At 40.3% G+C, this 13,736-nt stretch overlaps 1 protein-coding gene across 6 annotated transcripts in view; it reads right to left on the bottom strand.

Moving 5' to 3' along the window:
- Nucleotides 1-8,554: 8,554 nt before the first annotated feature.
- LOC137240322 (uncharacterized) overlaps nt 8,555-13,736 on the bottom strand; it is a 9,136-nt gene continuing 3,954 nt past the window's right edge. For all 6 annotated transcript variants that reach the window (XR_010949694.1, XM_067766399.1, XM_067766398.1 and 3 more), the window contains one exon: nt 8,555-9,490. The gene's annotated coding sequence lies outside the window, so the exon portion shown is untranslated. The remainder of the gene's footprint in view (nt 9,491-13,736) is intronic.

The following is a 13,736-nucleotide window of genomic DNA, read 5'->3' as shown; positions in this document are numbered from 1 at the left end:
GATACGGTTTATTGTAATTTCCCTCTCCCACATTGCACATTTGTTTTTTTCTTTGGCACTGTGGCCAGTTTTACAGCATAGAATGCAATTGTTACTTTGGCAATTTGCGTTTTTGCATTCATTACTGCCGCAGTTTATGCATCTTTCCTTGGCTTTGCATCCTAACATGGTGTGGCCAATACGACCACATTTTGAACATTGCCGTAAGGGCGGGATGTAGTAATCTACATCAAGTTTAGTATATTCGAAGAAAATTGATGTTGGCAGTTCTCTTCCAGTAAACCCAATTTTTATTGAATTTAATGGAGTTTGTTCACCAGTTGTGGGATCTTTTCTGATAAATCTGCGTACAGACACTATTGGTACACTCGACTCAGCTTCTTTTAAAATATCTTGTTCCGAGTAGCATGTGGGAACACCTCTAACTACCCCATATATTTCTAAGGCTGTTCTGGGAACAAATTGCCTTAATCCTCTTTTGGCTAGGCGTTCGTCCATTATGAAGGAGTTTGCCGAATAGGTATTCTTGAAAATTACTTTATAGAGCGTTCTTCCTAAGGCCTTGACATGATCAATGTCATGAAAACGTAAGTCTTTTATTTGGCTACATAAAGTAAGCCCAGTTGTAAATTTTTCGTTTTTTAAGCTGGGGAATTGGGAGCTATCTACTAATACAAAAATTTCACCAGTAAATCTGGGAGGATATAAAATTTTTATTGAGTCATGGTTGTTGTTTTTTGGTACATCACTGTGCTGTTGTGTGTTGGCAACACTGCTTTCTGCAGTAGTTTTGTCATTTGTTATGTCCGTTGTTTTTTGTGTTAATGTTTCGTTTGTCTTTGTTCCTGTAGCTAACGGAGTCTGAGAAGACGCAACAGAATCCCCGTTACCTACATTTTTTTCTTTTATTCTGACGATGCCGTTATTCGACATTTCAAAGAATCTCGTGACATTTTCATCGTTTAAAATTTTAGGCTTTTTTGTAGGCCCACGTTCACCATTTTTACTTAAAGACGATGAAGATGCCATTTTGGTGTTTCTTTTTCGTGTCCCAACGGACAATCTATCTTTAAATTTACCCAGGAGTGAGCTTTGGAGCTGCACTCTAGGGTTGAAATTTATTAATCTTTTCTAGAATTTAACAATTTAGCCACTTCACTTACCCAGAGTTTTTATTATGCTTGTCAGCGTTTAAAAATTGTCCTTTTAGTTTGTAGCACTAACGCGCAGTTTATTTATAAAACATATTAAAGCACTTTCGTGCATATAAACGCACTACATACGTTTTCAAGACTTTATTTTATCTACTTTGTTTCGATTTGCGACACATAAAACAATTGCGAATACAAAAACATTAAATTTATCACTTAGTGTGCAAAGAAGAACTGTAATTCACAATTTACAAGTTTCACTTTAAAATTTAGTTAAACCATCCACACTCGCTAAAGGTTGCACTCGGAATGAATGTTTTACTTACAAATTTTCCTTCTGTCGTCAGTAAAAACAGCGTCGACGAAAATGGCGTCCTGTGATGGCGAGAACGACAGCAAATTTGCTTAGCCAATACCAAAAATGTGTCGATAGTCGTCAATAGTTATCGAAAACGACAATGGCAATACCGAATTTAACACGTCGTCGTGAGTCGTCGTCGTTTAGTGACGACAACGACAATGGCAATAAGGGTGATTTTGATTGAAAAATTCATAATTTCGCCTTTTGACATGGAATTACCCCCAAACCTTTCATTTGCACCAAGAAAAAAATATATCGTTGCAATCAGCATAAAAATCTCTATAAAGTCCGATTTTTAATTTTTTTTTGACAAATGTATGTATTCTGCACTTGCTCCAATTAAAGCCGCATTCTTTTCTAAGACGGCCCATACATGACACAAAAGCCATGCGCAAATATAAAACGACGGAATTTGTGCAAATGAAAAATTTCACATACACGGCTCAAAAACACTGCGCAATATTCATTTTTAATGTAGCGCAACAAATGAAACATGTGTTTTAATTGTATAAAAAAGGCACTAATTGTATAAAAAAAACACTATTTATTTTTCAAAGTGCTGGCAATTCACAGTATAAGTCGAAAAACTCGCACCAGAAGCGTTTATTTTGCATTGTATTTATAATTTTTATATTTTAGTTGCAAGACCAGCTCAACTCATTGCAGCACTGCGCAATATTCATTTTTCAACTAGCGCAACAAATGAAACATGTGTTCTAATTGTATAAAAAATTATTATGTATTATTGAATTTGTGTGAATTCCTGTTACAAGCTAGAGATGGTCCTTACGCCTTCGATATTAACATTTTTAAGCAAGAATTACTGATGTTATATTATCAGGAACCACAGCTAAACTGTGTAAGATTCACCACACACGAAGAAAAAAGCATGTGCAATATTTGCAGACATGCGTAAATATCAAAATCGTTTTGATTTTAGCGCAGTTCTCTGCGCAAATAGCGCAACCAGTACACACACCGGCAAATCCTTGTGCAAATTGCTAATTGGCACAAGGATACTTGAGCCGTGTAATTGGCGTATAAGCGAGTGCGAGAAGAACGCCAAACTCGGTTAAAATTTCCCTGCATGTATGTATTTAACAACACTGGTAACATTTCAGCTGTCAAAATCATCTGTTGTTTATTATTGACGTTTTCTTTGTTATTTATATTACTGTAATGTCCGATAATGAGGATGATTTTATATGCGAAGACGACGAATTTTAGTAAATAATGAGTGATTCTCAACGTTTGGTAATAGCAGAATGTGAAAGCACATCAAAGGAGCCACCCATAGTGGCAATGGACATAGATGAGGTAGAGGTTGTTTGGGAAGATGCTGATGACAAGGAATTCGAAAAGCTGCTGTGGTCTATTGACGATGATACATTATTCCAGCCGCTTCGCTTGACCAATCATGGTACAGATGCTGGAAAGACGGTTTTTGTAACATGGAATGATGAATATTTGCTTAAATTTGTATTCAAAGAGCGTGACGTACAAAGAAAAACAATTTGACCAAATTGCGAACGATATATTCATACTAGAAATTAATGCTTTGTTACTTATGCGAAGCGGTCAGGTTTATTATTTTAGTTCGGTAAAATCAATACATGCAGTTGATTGGCTAAATGATGCTGGAGGTGGCGTACGTTGTATGGCTCCTGCACCCAATGTAGGATTTAGCTGTATACGTTACGTAGCAAGTGAAAAGGCACGGTAATAGTGCAGTTTACGGTACCCACCGAAATTTGGGCCAACATTTTCGAGTGAGGTATCAAAAGACGCGTATTCGCGTCCAGATTAAGAATCCGAAAGCGGAAGTTAACTTTTTTTACCCGTTCAAAAGATATTAACGAAAAACCGAAAAAATACCCACGGGTCCCTCCGAAACCGGGGGTGAAATCCATAGTATTTTTGCGCAGAACACCTTTCTGCATTGGCGGCCTTCGGCCGTGCTTATAAAAAATAACCCTGGGCTACGCCATGCCAAGTCCGGGTGTGTGGTATACCCGTGGCTACCGCCATACAGGAGCACAGTATAGTCATTACGTATATGCACCAGGTAGGCGTTGCTTGTATTTTACAGATGAAGAGCAAGTGGCGCAATTGCATTTCAGCTACGATAACCAAATGGAAACTTGTTTAGTTCAAGAAACGTACAAAGCCATGTGGCATGTACTTGGGTTGAAACACAGCATCATTTAATATGTATGAGTTGCAACAATATATTTTATAAAATTAATTTTGAAAATCCTCCCAGTTTTCACCAGCCCTTAACGCATTCGTCAAGTGTATTTTAAAGTTATCTTGCTGTTAAACTAATGGGTTATGAATCAAAAATTATAAGCAGAAAATAAAACTAAATAACATTATATAAACTGTAATAAATGCAGTTCCATATAATTATTTAAATAAGAGATTAAAATTAGTTAGCAACTACGTAAGTATATGTGGATTAGAGGTTTACGGAGTAGCTCCTTGCGGAGGGATTGTCCCTCATTCACTTACTCCAGAGAGGCTTCGAACATAACCCCGGTCTTTGGAAGTGCAGCGTCTGCTGAAAAGGAATAGATACATAAAATGGTCACACTTTTGTCTGTATATTTCGGCGCAGTTTGTGGTTCCGGTGGCGGCCACCGTGGTGTGATGGTAGCGTGCTTCGCCTATCACACCGTATGCCCTGGGTTCAACTCCCGGGCAAAGCAACATCAAAATTTTAGAAATAATGTTTTTCAATTATAAGAAAATTTTTCTAAGCGGGGTCGCCCCTCGGCAGTGTTTGGCAAGCGCTCCGGGTGTATTTCTGCCATGAAAAGCTCTCAGTGAAAACTCATCTGCCTTGCAGATGCCGTTCGGAGTCGGCATAAAACATGTAGGTCCCGTCCGGCCAATTTGTAGGGAAAATCAAGAGGAGCACGACGCAAATTGGAAGAGAAGCTCGGCCTTAGATCTCTTCGGAGGTTATTGCGCCTTACATTTATTTATTTTTTTTTTGTGGCTCCTTGGCGGTCACGCACAAAGGCGACTTACCGTTGCTATAATGGTTCTTTTAATACGCCTCTAGTTGCACAGGTAGCCTCCAGTTTTTTCGGCTGTTTTTAGGAGCTACAATTCCCGATGTGCGAACAGTAGCAATCCCGACCACCAGTCGCTAACCCCATCGGGTTAGGGGGTCAGAATATTCCCGCGATAGGTATGCCTGTCGTAAGAGGCGACTAAAATATCAGATTCAAGGGGATGTGTAGCGCAACCCTTCAGGTTGCCAGCGCAATATATAGCTTCTCCAAACCCAATTGTCAACCTCACCTCTCCGCGGCGAATCCTGTTTCACTAACAGACGAGGCTCTGGCGACCCCAAGCTCCTCATGGAATTTGGGGGTGGGAAGGGAGGTGATGGCCTGAAGGTTTAATGTGGCGGCATAAATCGTTCCCGAGATGGTCGGGCTAGCACCTTAATGGTGCTGTGGTACCGGAGCGTACCGGATCTGTATCCGGCAAAGGACCATTACATCGATAACACTCCCCAAAGCCTTCGGGGAGCAACCTTATCGCTACAACAACAACAACAATCACACCTCCTGACCCTCACACCATATGACAGCACGGAAGCTATAGGACTGCGACTTCGAACTCATAATTAAGATTAAAACATCAAACATTTTAATAATGAACTTACACCTGCGAACAGAAAAATAGCAGTCTCAATTTTTAATAAATTTCGTCAATTAAAATTTTTTTTTTATTTCCGATACTACGCGAAAAAACTTCCCTGATTTTTTTTAACTGAAGCTATGAAAAACAATATCGAAAGCGTTTTCGAAAAACGCAAAAATTTACCGAAATTTTGAACTTCTTATTTATGGTTCTGTGCATTTTTGGAGTATACAATTTTGTAGCAAAATCAATTTTACTATAACAAAGCACATGCATGCTATAGGTCTCTAAAAATTCTCGTTGATTTTTGAGGTTTTTTGAAGGGTGTTTGAGATTTTCTTCTATACAAATTGTGGAACAGTTTTTTTATGAAAGAAAATCAGAAAGACTTTTCGGTAAAAAAAATACTCAAAAATCAATGCAAAATAAAAATAAAACGTGTACTTTGTTATACTAAAATTGACAAAACTGTATACTCAAAAAAGTTCTAAGAACCCCAAATAAAAAGTTCAAATTTAGGTAACATTTTCTCAAATTTTTGAAAACGTTTTTGAGATGGGTTTGCAAAGTTCATAGAAGCTTTTCTTCAAATATCGGAAATAAAAAAAAGTATTTAATTGACGAAATTTGTTGAAAATTGACGCTGCTATTTTTCTCTTCACAGGTTTATGTTTATCGCAAGTATTAAAAATTTGATTCAACTTTTTTGAAAGTAAAACTAAGCTTAAGAAAAAGGTATTCAGTCCAACAAATTTATTTAAAACATATCATTAGATTTAGTAATTTTTTTTCACATAAAGAATATTATATATGAGGCGCCTAGATGCAAAACCAGATTTTTTAAAATAATATTTAAATTGCGACAATATTGCATCGCCTAGCAACATTCTAAAAACCCGTATTGAAAATTCATAACAATTTTCATTCATAACAAATTTAAATTTTTTTTGTGCTTTTCTAAGTTTTACATATCATTCAAGCAATAATTCTGCAACCCTTAGGAGGAGTATTGAATCGTTTCAAATCTAATTCCGACAGCAATCGTATCACGACATCCCTTATTATATATGCACATGAAATTGCAACTTAAATTAATACAGTTGATATAAAGAAAAGTAAGTACTTTAATAATAAATAAACTATCTTAATTGGTTTTTGTTTTCCAATTGAAATATTTTCCTGTGCAAGCACATTTTCGATTTGATTATGTATACTATCGATTCATTCATATACTGTGAGTATTTGAGCCGTAGACGCAATGGCAGATATTTTGATTCTTTTTGAAGTGTAACATTTGTAAACAGTTGGGTTTTTCTGCTGTCACCATCACCACTAGAGAGCTATTGAAGAGACGCTCCGAGTCACGCCATACCTGGGATTGTGGCATGTACTTGGGTTGAAACACAGCAACATTTAATATGTATGAGTTGCAACAATATATTTTATAAAATTAATTTTGAAAATCCTCCCAGTTTTCACCAGCCCTTAACGCATTCGTCAAGTGTATTTTAAAGTTATCTTGCTGTTAAACTAATGGGTTATGAATCAAAAATTATAAGCAGAAAATAAAACTAAATAACATTATATAAACTGTAATAAATGCAGTTCCATATAATTATTTAAATAAGAGATTAAAATTAGTTAGCAACTACGTAAGTATATGTGGATTAGAGGTTTACGGAGTAGCTCCTTGCGGAGGGATTGTCCCTCATTCACTTACTCCAGAGAGGCTTCGAACATAACCCCGGTCTTTGGAAGTGCAGCGTCTGCTGAAAAGGAATAGATACATAAAATGGTCAATCTTTTGTCTGTATATTTCGGCGCAGTTTGTGGCTCCTTGGCGGTCACGCACAAAGGCGGCTTACCGTTGCTATAATGGTTCTTTTAATACTCATGCCTCTAGTTGCACAGGTAGCCTCCAGTTTTTTCGGCTGTTTTTAGGAGCTACAATTCCCGATGTGCGAACAGTAGCAATCCCGACCACCAGTCGCTAACACCAGCGGGTTAGGGGGTCAGAATATTCCCGCGATAGGTATGCCTGTCGTAAGAGGCGACTAAAATATCAGATTCAAGGGGATGTGTAGCGCAACCCTTCAGGTTGCCAGCGCAATATATAGCTTCTCCAAACCCAATTGTCAACCTCACCTCTCCGCGGCGAATCCTGTTTCACTAACAGACGAGGCTCTGGCGACCCCAAGCTCCTCATGGAATTTGGGGGTGGGAAGGGAGGGGATGGCCTGAAGGTATAATGTGGCCACATAAATCGTTCCCGAGATGGTCGGGCTAGTACCTTAATGGTGCTGTGGTACCGGAGCGTACCGGATCTGTATCCGGCAAAGGACCATTACATCGACACTCCCCAAAGCCTTCGGGGAGCAACCTTATCGCTACAACAACAACAACAATCACACCTCCTGACCCTCACACCATATGACAGCACGGAAGCTATAGGACTGCGACTTCGAACTCATAATTAAGATTACTTACACCTGCGAACAGAAAAATAGCAGTCTCAATTTTTTATAAATTTCGTCAATTAAATACTTTTTTTTATTTCCGATACTACACGAAAAAACTTCCCTGATTTTTTTAAACTGAAGCTATGAAAAACAATATCGAAAGCGTTTTCGAAAAACGCAAAAATTTACCGAAATTTTGAACTTCTTATTTATGGTTCTGTGCATTTTTGGAGTATACAATTTTGTAGCAAAATCAATTTTAGTATAACAAAGCACATGCATGCTATAGGTCTCTAAAAACTCTCGTTGATTTTTGAGGTTTTTTGAAGGGTGTTTGAGATTTTCTTCTATACAAATTGTGGAACAGTTTTTTTATGAAAGAAAATCTGAAAGACTTTTCGGTAAAAAAAAATACTCAAAAATCAATGCAAAATAAAAATAAAACGTGTACTTTGTTATACTAAAATTGACAAAACTGTATACTCAAAAAAGTTCTAAGAACCCCAAATAAAAAGTTCGAGTTTAGGTAACATTTTCTCAAATTTTTGAAATTTTTTTGAGATGGGTTTGCAAAGTTCATAGAAGCTTTTCTTCAAATATCGGAAATAAAAAAAGAAGTATTTAATTGACGAAATTTGTTGAAAATTGACGCTGCTATTTTTCTCTTCACAGGTTTATGTTTATCGCAAGTATTAAAAATTTGATTCAACTTTTTTGAAAGTAAAACTAAGCTTAAGAAAAAGGTATTCAGTCCAACAAATTCATTTAAAACATATCATTAGATTTAGTAATTTTTTTCCACATAAAGAATATTATATATGAGGCGCCTAGATGCAAAACCAGATTTTTTAAAATAATATTTAAATTGCGACAATATTGCATCGCCTAGCAACATTCTAAAAACCCGTATTGAAAATTCATAACAATTTTCATTCATAACAAATTTAAATTTTTTTTGTGCTTTTCTAAGTTTTACATATCATGAATTCATCTGGTTTTGCATCTTGGAGCCTCATATATACATGAAATTGCAACTTAAATTAATACATTTAATATAAAAAAGAAGTAAATACTTTAATAATAACATAAAAATATATTAATTGCTTTGAGCTATATTGCTGCAGCAGCTAACTTTATATTTGGACAATTCAGAAGTGTGTTATATTCATGTAAAATTTGAGTTGTTTCCATGGTTTCGAATAAAAAATTTGATTATTTGAATCAATTTAAGCCTACAACTTAAAGCTAAGTAGAAATTTTTATTAGATTTACTCTTTTTTCAGATCAAGAATATTAAAAGGTGTCGTGGAATCCGATTGCTGTGGTAATTGAATTTAAAATTAATAAGTAAAGTAAAATATGAACTAATCATTCAAGCAATAATTCTGCAACCCTTAGCAGGAGTATAGATTCGTTTCAAATCTAATTCCGACGGCAATCGTATCAAGACATCCCTTATTATATATGCACATGAAATTGCAACTTAAATTAATACAGTTGATATAAAGAAAAGTAAGTACTTTAATAATATATAAACTATCTTAATTGGTTTTTGTTTTCCAATTGAAATATTTTCCTGTTCAAGCACATTTTCGATTTGATTATGTATACTATCCGTTAGGCAGACAATTAGGAGCGTTCGATTCATTCATATATTGTGAGTATTTGAGCCGTAGACGCAATGGCAGATATTTTGATTCTTTTTGAAGTGTAACATTTGTAAACAGTTGGGTTTTTCTGCTGTCACCATCACCACTAGAGAGCTATTGAAGAGACGCTCCGAGTCACGCTGTGGCCACCTTGTCACAGTTACTGACGGAGATAATGCGAAACCATCTTTACCATCTAATAAGTAAATTGCACTGTAGAGGAAGAAACATTTTATAAAATTTAATAAAATCAAAAAATGATAGTTGTGTTAAAATGGGGTAAATTATTGTATGTTAAAGTATAGCGAAGTTTGAATAGGTCCCATTCTTCATTCTTAGAAACATGTACGAAGGTACCTCGTAAGATATTAAAAATCCTCAACGCTTTTTTTGCAATAACTTAAAAAAAAAACCCATATTCAAATTTCTGTTTAACTTCTACATATCAATAGCTACCTTTACCACCAGAAGGAGTCACTATTGTTTCTACGCCTATGCTATTGTTTCCTACATCGATGAGCTTTGTAATAAAATAAACAGCTATCTCTCCAATCTCTCCCTCACTAGGGTAGGCACCTTGTCGTTGGTGTGAGGACTTAGCCGATGTCCATAGCGCCCGACTAGGTGGCGGAGCTGTTTAGGACTGGCATCTAAACCGTTTCGCCTAATAGGAGGGCGGCGGGATGTCGGTGACCAAGAACTGCCAACCCCCTAATCCAGGGTGTTATGCGGACCGTGCCTTTTGGACGATTTGCAGCCAGGGGATAAATTCGGCTGTATTCGAACGGAGCCTTCCCGAAACCGGACCACCTCGGGAAGTATTAATGGCCTTACCACCGTAAGGGGCGCTGCTGTGGCTGACGGTTCTTTCCCCGTATATAATACTGGACCGCTGAGCCCGCCTTGTCGGAATGGTGGTCGTACGACCAAGATGAACGATTCATTACCAAATTGTAATAAGTAGGATGATAAGAGGAGGACTGAGTCGCAAGCCAAGGACGACGAATACGTATTAAGCGATGCGTCGGACTCGGCGAGCGAGAGTAGTGCTGATTCAAAGAATTCCGGAAAAGCACACAAATGAGTAGAAGAGTGAAGAAGAGTACGGAGCAGGGGAAGTAAAAGAGCTCTCTCGCAGTACCGTGCATCACTAAGAATTGTCCAACGCTTGTGGGCAGTGGTCGCCCCAGCAGAAGTGGAGATCGAGCGCTTGGAATGGGCCCATGAGGCGGTAGAAGTAGGTCGAAAGCAGTTCAAAAGTTTTGCTGCTAGAAACCCTCGGTTCTGCAACCGGTACGAGGAAGAAGCGTCGAATGGCAGAATGAAGAGGCAACATTCGGCGGAAGGCGACAAGCCTGCTTTAAGAGGCAGAAAGGACCCAGTCCCAGAGCCGAGAGGCAGGTCAGTCGCATAGACAAGACAAGTAGGCCCAAAGCTGTAAGACAGATGGGCCCCAATAGCCTCGAAGGCTGCGAGTCAGAGGTAAGTTCCAACTACGGAAGTAGGAGATAAGCCAAAGGGAGATAACGCTAAGACTCCGACTTTCTCGGAGGTGCTAAAGGGAGTTAAAGCTAAGACTCCGGCTTTCTCGGAGGTGCCAAAGGGAATTAACACTAAGACGCCGGCTTTTCCCGAGAAGATGAGTGATGTGGGAATGCAGTCACTGACTGTGGCGCTGGTTGATCGTAGCAGTCCTTTCGAACAGATGACTAGTGAAAGGTGGATATCTGTAGAAAGAGAGCTTATTAACATAAAGTCCAACGTGGATGAAAAGCTGCTCTCCACAACACAACAGGCGTACACTAAAGGCAAGTCAGTAGACACCACATTGCATAGGGTGGTAATAAGCATAAAAAAAGCCCTGGAATATAAGGAATATGCTCTAGAAGTCTTCTTAAGCATTGCCGGGGCTTTCAACAGTGTTTCTAAATGGCCGATTATGGCTGGTCTTAATTACGTGGAAGTACATCCAGCCTTACCCATATGGATCGACTGCATGTTAAACTGCAGTAAGATTACATCGCAATGGGGATTGTACGCGGCCACGAAATTAGAGGCCAGGGGCACTCCGCAGGGAGGGGTGCTATCACCTCTGCTGTGGACGTTGGTCATTAACCAACTGCTCAGGGGATTCTACGAGGGACCAGCAAAACTTACGGTTTACGCAGATGACGTTGCATATGGTCTTGTTTACAAAGAGGTACAAAGTCCCTAAGTTAGGAGGGGCGACCCTACGGGAGAAACCGTGCACAAAATATCTAGTAATCATCCTAGACAGTAAGCTATCATGGAAGCTCAACGTGGAGGAGAGGGTGAGGAAGGTTTCAACGGCACTTTATGCAATTAAAAGAATGCAAAAGAACCGGCATATACGATCAGAAGGCACTCGAAGACGATGCCTCAAAACTAACAACCAAAACCAATAATTATCGCTTCCCAAGGCAGTCGGTTCTATGTACCGGAGCGACTCGGGATTTTTCCCGACCAAGGACTGTCATTTCAGTGTGACCCCATTTAATTTGTTTCGTCCCTCCCACAAATTGTCATCCTCCCAGCAGCTCCTTGCAGCAGGACTGCTACATATTCTCTTACTCCGGGAAGGTATCGAACCCAATCCGGGTCCGTCTCCTGACCCCGGTCCTGAGAAATGGTTTTGCTGCATTTGCCAGAAAAGAATCTTTTTAGGACGGTCATACTCTGTTCAGTGTGTCTCGTGCAAGGGATGGTTGCATCGGACAGGTTGTTCTGGGCTTGATCCCAAAACCCGACGTCCACGTAACTTTTATAAATCTTTTGTGGCTCCTTGCTGCTCACGCCCAAGGGCGTCCCGTAGTCTACGCCTAAGCGCCCCTCCACTACCTTCCAGCAGCCTCGCTGCTCAGCAAGCCACAACAAGTACCCGCTGCTGCTCGCGCCACACGGCGCCAACAACTCAAACAGCTGATAACACTCATAACTACTACCTTCGTAGTAGAGCTGGTAGCAATGCTGAGCATCAGCCCCTGCCCCCGTCTTCTTCTCCCCCCCTCTTTTCTGGCAGCAATCGTGCAGGTCAGGGAAACAGACTCTTAGTCCCTACCTCCGTTTGCACCGTCTGCCAGCACAGAATATATAGGTTTGCGACATCCGCTCAATGCAGCTCCTGCCTTGGGTGGTGCCACTTTCCTAGATGTTCTGGTCTCCGCGACGGCAACACCTCGACGGGTTTCATCGCGCCATGTTGCCAGGTCGCAAACCCAAATCATCCGGGTACCCCAATGCTTGCCCAAGGGCGCCCAGTCCCAAGGCCACAACAGCAATTGCGTCCTGGCCTTCCACAACCTAGGCGTAGTCACCCGTCACTTACCCCTAGAGTGGCGGCGTCACCCCTCATGCACTTCAGAATTCTGCAGTTAAACTGTAATGGACTAACTGGGAAGATTACGGAGATAGTCGATTTCATGAAGCGGCACAACATCCGCATTGCTGCGATTCAAGAGACTAAACTAACAGCAAGATCTGGATTGCAGACCTGCTCTGGGTATAATGTCCACAGGAAGGACCGCGAGAGCGGAAATGGAGGCGGACTCGTGTTTATTATACACCACTCTGTGCAATATCATATATTTGATCCTGGCATCGACCGCAGGGACAATCATCAACATCTACATCCCTCCTGTCACCTGTTGCCCCAGTGGATACCGCCCTAAATTCGAGGCCTTACTCACTGGCAACAATCGCATTATCTTAGGCGATTTCAATGCCCATCACGACCTATGGCATTCAAACTTGCGGGCGGACAGTAGGGGTGAGATGTTGGCGGATCAAATAGAAGAAACGACGTTCTGCACAATAAACGGAGACGCCCCCACACGTATGGTAGGAAGCTGTCATAGCTCGCCAGATATCTCAATCGAGAGCGCAGAACTCGTAAACTGCGTCAACTGGCAGCCGATGGTAACATTGGCATCCGACCACCTGCCCATACTTATTTCGTTCGAGCGTACCGCCGACTTCATCGTCACCGAAAAACGCACTTTCATAAACTTCAAAAAAGGAAAGTGGGAAGAATATAAATCTGCAACAGACAGCAGCTTTGCTGCCCTCCCTATCCCGACTGATGCCCGCCAAGGGGAGCGTGCCTTTCGTAAGGTCATTGAATCCGCCTCGGCACATTTCATTCCCGCCGGGAGAATTCCCGAAATTCGGCCCCACTTCCCTGCGGAGGCCGCGAGCTTAGCGAGGGAACGCGACCTTATAAGACAGCTTGATCCATGCGACCCCCAAATAAGGGATATAAACCAACGCATCAGATTGCTTGTGGATGAACACAAGCGGGCGAAATGAGAAGAGCACCTAAGAGGTTGTAACCTCTCTACCGGTGTAGGTAAGCTTTGGTCCACCGTAAAGTCCCTACCGAATCCGACTAAGCACAAAGACAAAGTTTCCATCGCCTTTGGCGATAAGGTGCTGTCGGATA

This window comes from Eurosta solidaginis, chromosome 2 (assembly GCF_040869045.1).
Source record: "Eurosta solidaginis isolate ZX-2024a chromosome 2, ASM4086904v1, whole genome shotgun sequence".
Lineage (NCBI taxonomy): Eukaryota > Metazoa > Arthropoda > Insecta > Diptera > Tephritidae > Eurosta > Eurosta solidaginis.
Note: the sequence above shows the minus strand (reverse complement) of the source record. Positions and strands in the feature narration are given on the sequence as shown.